The following is a 5,000-nucleotide window of genomic DNA, read 5'->3' on the forward strand; positions in this document are numbered from 1 at the left end:
GTGCCGTGGCCTCAGCCACGTCCCCGGCCCCCGTCGGCTGCTGGCCCCCGGAGTCCTCGGACGGTAGCCCGTCTCCCGTTAGCGGCGCTCACGCTTCGGGTGCTCTCCCGACCCGTCTTGAAACACGGACCAAGGAGTCTAACATGTGCGCAAGTCACTGGGATTTCGGAGAAAACCCAGAGGCGAAGTGAAAGCGGGGCGCACCCTTTGCGGTCGCCCGGGGAGGACGGCGTCGGGTCAACCGGCGCCCGCACTCCCGGGGCGCCTCGGCCTCCGGCCGCAGGCGCACCCGGAGCGTACGCGTTGGGACCCGAAAGATGGTGAACTATGCCTGGTCAGGACGAAGTCAGGGGAAACCCTGATGGAGGTCCGCAGCGATTCTGACGTGCAAATCGATCGTCAGAGCTGGGTATAGGGGCGAAAGACTAATCGAACCATCTAGTAGCTGGTTCCCTCCGAAGTTTCCCTCAGGATAGCTGGCGTCCATTTCGACCGGGACGAGTCTCATCCGGTAAAGCGAATGATTAGAGGCCTTGGGGCCGAAACGACCTCAACCTATTCTCAAACTTTAAATGGGTGAGATCTCCGGCTTGCTTGGCTGAAGCCGCGAGGTCTGGATCAGGGTGCCAAGTGGGCCATTTTTGGTAAGCAGAACCGGCGCTGTGGGATGAACCAAACGCCGGGTTAAGGCGCCTAAACCGGAGCTCACGGGAAACCATGAAAGGCGTTGGTTGCTTAAGACAGCAGGACGGTGGCCATGGAAGTCGGAAGCCGCTAAGGAGTGTGTAACAACTCACCTGCCGAAGCAACTAGCCCTGAAAATGGATGGCGCTAAAGCTCCGTGCCTATACCCGGCCGCCGGCAGGCAAGGGCGGCCGCCCCTGGGGCGGTCGCGCGAAGCCCCGGTGAGTAGGAGGGCGCGGCGGTGAGCGCGGAAGGGTCTGGGCGCGAGCCTGCCTGGAGCCGCCGCCGGTGCAGATCTTGGTGGTAGTAGCAAATACTCAAGCGAGGGCCTTGAGGGCTGATGTGGAGAAGGGTTTCGTGTGAACAGCCGTTGCACACGAGTCAGTCGATCCTAAGCTCTAGGAGAAATCCGATGTTGATCAGGGGCATTGTGAGAGCAATGACGCCCCCTTCGAGCGAAAGGGAATCCGGTTCCTATTCCGGAACCCGGCAGCGGAACCGACTCGTCGGGCCCTCGCAAGAGAAGCTCGTCGGGGTAACCCAAAAGGACCCGGAGACGCCGTCGGGAGACCCGGGCAGAGTTTTCTGTTCTGCATAAGCGTTCGAGTTCCCTGGAATCCTCTAGCAGGGAGATAGGGTTTGGAACGCGAAGAGCACCGCAGTTGCGGCGGTGTCCGGGTCGTCCCCTCGGACCTTGAAAATCCGGGAGAGGGCTACGCGGAGGTGTCGCGCCGGCTCGTACCCATATCCGCAGCAGGTCTCCAAGGTGAAGAGCCTCTAGTCGATAGACTAATGTAGGTAAGGGAAGTCGGCAAATTGGATCCGTAACTTCGGGATAAGGATTGGCTCTGAGGACCGGGGCGCGTCGGGCGTGGTCGGGAAGCGGGTCTGCGCCAACGTGCCGGGCCTGGGCGAGGCGATGTCGTGCCGGGTCCCCTCCCCCCCTCCTCGCGGGGGTGGCGGCGGGGGGTTTCCCCGGTGCGTCGGATCCGAGTTCGGTCCCGTGCCTTGGCCTCCCGCGGATCTTCCACGCTGCGAGGGACCGCGCTCGCCCGCGGTGCACTCTTCGGCCGCCACTCAACGGTCGACTCAGAACTGGCACGGACTTGGGGAATCCGACTGTCTAATTAAAACAAAGCATTGCGAGGGCCCTAGCGGGTGCTGACGCAATGTGATTTCTGCCCAGTGCTCTGAATGTCAACGTGAAGAAATTCAAGCAAGCGCGGGTAAACGGCGGGAGTAACTATGACTCTCTTGCCTGTTAGGGTAAGTATTATCCTACTACAAGAGCATAGTTACTGTGGGCCAGTCCATCTCGGCTCACTTCGCGCGCCGCCTCCTCGTGGTCCCGCTGGAAACGTACTAGTCTTAGGACTTGATACGGCCAAAGGCGCGCGGAGGGCCGCCCATACAGGGCAACCACTGCCTCCACGCGGCTCCCCGTGGAAACCCTCCCGCCTAACTGGGAGGGGCTAAATGTGGTCGGGTGGCCCTCGGGCCCCTTGGTTTTTTGGGGAAACCTCGGGGCCGGTTGCTCCCCAATTGAACGATCGGCACTCACCTTGACGACGATTTTGGTTTGCAGGGCGAACCTACGGGGCGCCCGAACCCCGCATACCATGAGATGACTTATCAGGGTAAAAGCCTCGGACCTGAGGATACCCAAGCTCCCGGGCCCTCAGGACTGGTAGGGGAGCAACATCGACGGACCGGCATGATGACGGACGGTGAGTATGGCTTCCTTTTAAACGACGAACTGCTCCGTGTTAGGTTTCCGGTGACGGAGCCTCTCCAGTGTCTTTTGTGTCGGACACTGGTGACGTCTGAAACTTTCCTGAAGAAGCATGCCGCCCAGGCCCACCCTGAAACACGATGTCGGTGGGTCTGTTTGAGATGTGAGACTGAATTCGTTAGTCATCAAAGTCTTAAATGCCACATTCCGAAATGCCGCGGCATTAAGGAGGTGGCTGGTTCTCACATCTGCGGCATGTGCAACAGGTCTTTCACGTCACAGAGGGGGTTATCGCTGCACAAGAGGAGTCGGCACCCTGACCTACGAAATGCCGAACAACTCGAAGCTCTTGAACCCCCCCAGTGTCCCTCCGTTAGGAGGCAGTCCATCTGGACCCAAGATGAGATAGCGACACTAAAGCGCCTGGAGGAGCAGTTCCGAGATGATCCTCACATCAACGTCAAAATTGCTGTATATTTGCCGCTTAAAACACATAAGCAAGTCAGCAATTTTAGATGTGAGGATAGAAAAAGGTCTCTTAGAACGCAGGCGGCAGGTGATGACGGCACCGCGGGGCCTGATGCTTTACTACCCCTAGGCTTATCACCGGCCGATGATGGGAGCGGGAATAGGGAAGAGCCCCCTATCCCGACAAATGACAAGCCATCGCAAATTTTATCCCCGGGGGACTCGGCGTCTGCCCTGGCAGACATCCTGCCCCCCCTTTTAACATCTGGGACCTCGCTGGACGAGCCCCAGAGCGATGGCCCGGCTGAACCCGTAGACACTAGCCTGGAACCGCTGGTCGGGGAAGGGGGTGTTGAAATGGGGGAGGCCGGTAATGAAACGTTTGCGCAGTCATCCCCATTATTTTTAGAGGGCTCTGACGGCAACGTTGGGAGTACACCGAGCGGTGATTCCGCAGACCTTTTATCAAGGGAACAGGTACCTACGGTTGGTACCGATGACCCCAATTTTACTCATTTTACTGATTTTAGTGCTTTTAACATTAGTTCTAGCGTTTTACCCGCTGAACAGACAAACACCTACAGTAAGGTGCGAGTCGATGACCGGCGGAAGAGCCATACTTGTCCCGCGGCCAATGTAAAGGAACAGGATGCGTCTGCTCCTCATATTGAGGAGCAACTAGCATCCGATGACCCTGCCGTGCAACTTGGGGCGTGGAGAAAGAGGGTGGCACTCCACGCTCTAAGCATCGATGCCGGGGTTCTTTCAAGCCCGATCGACGCACTTCTTCGTAAAATATCGGATTTGGGGAATGAACAGACCCCTCCGGGTGTGCGGGAAGAAGTGGAAGCAGTGGTTTCGTTAGTTACCCGCGAAATTTCGGGTGGGGCGCCACCAATTAAACGCACACCTAAAAAGAAAAGGAAGCAGAAGGACAACCGCGATAATCATCGGGGACGCAAGCGACAACTTTTTGCTATTTGCCAGGATACTTTCAAAAAGCATCCCCAGCGGTTGGCGGAATGGGCGGTCGGGGAGCAGACCACGGCCACACTCTATGACCATCAAACAGAGAGGCCAGCCCACGAGTCCTTTCACTCCTTCCTAGCTGGTCTCTGGGGGAAGTCAGGAAGGTGCGACATCACCATGCCACCCAGCGCGAGTCGAAGAACAGACGCAGTGCTTAATTTTATTACAATTAAGGAAATCAAGCAGCGATTAAAGCGGATTAAAAAGGGCTCTGCACTAGGACCCGATGGGATCACGAAAGAAATGGTGCAGAGCACAAAGAAGCACTGCGAGATTTTAGCGAAACTGTTCAATCTGGTGATGCTCGCGGGCTTCTTCCCTCGGAGTTGGAAGGAAAATCGAACGACTTTAATCCACAAAAGTGGAACAAAACCGGCTGACGTTGGCAATTGGAGACCAATAACAATTGGCTCCTTACTCAGCCGTCTGTTCACTGGGTTCGTGGACACTCGGCTGAGGACAGTTGTTGACGTACATGAAAGGCAGGTAGGTTTCATGCCCACTAACGGATGCAGCGTCAACTCGTATCTGCTCGACGAGATTCTCCATGAAGCGAAACGGGGAGAGCGGGCAATGGTATGCGGTGCGCTTCTTGACATCTCTAAGGCATTTGACACCATCCCGCACGAGGCTATCATGGGCGCCCTACACTCGCAAGGTGTGGACGCACACTCCATCGCCCTGATAAAAGATATGTATATGGACACCTGTACTAAGATCGATGGTGTCGGCGATGGAGTTCCCTTGCAAAGGGGGGTCAAACAAGGGGACTCATTGTCCCCTTTGTTATTCAATCTCGTTATGGACCCCCTTATTCGAAACCTGCAGGGAGGCCTCGTCCTGAACGGTCAACAAGTAGGGGCTCTCGCATTCGCGGATGATCTCGTCGTTGTTGCAGATACGACCGTGGGTGCGCAGACGTTGCTGGACCGCACCCACGAGTATCTGGCTGGTTTGGGAATGAAACTGAACCCGTCTAAGTCCCGAAGCTTCCTCGTCGAGGCAGGTCGTAAGACCTGGGTAGTTAGGGACGCTAAGCTATCTCTGGGTGGAGAGACGGTTCCTGGCGCCGATCCCTCCACCCCAC

General features: G+C 57.1%; 1 pseudogene; it reads left to right on the forward strand.

Annotated features, from left to right (window-relative positions):
* The window catches only part of LOC138694156 (large subunit ribosomal RNA), an 8,658-nt pseudogene that overhangs the window by 822 nt on the left and 2,836 nt on the right, over positions 1–5,000 (forward strand).

The sequence above is a fragment of the Periplaneta americana genome, unplaced genomic scaffold (genome assembly GCF_040183065.1).
Source record: "Periplaneta americana isolate PAMFEO1 unplaced genomic scaffold, P.americana_PAMFEO1_priV1 scaffold_58, whole genome shotgun sequence".
Classification (NCBI taxonomy): Eukaryota; Metazoa; Arthropoda; class Insecta; order Blattodea; family Blattidae; genus Periplaneta; species Periplaneta americana.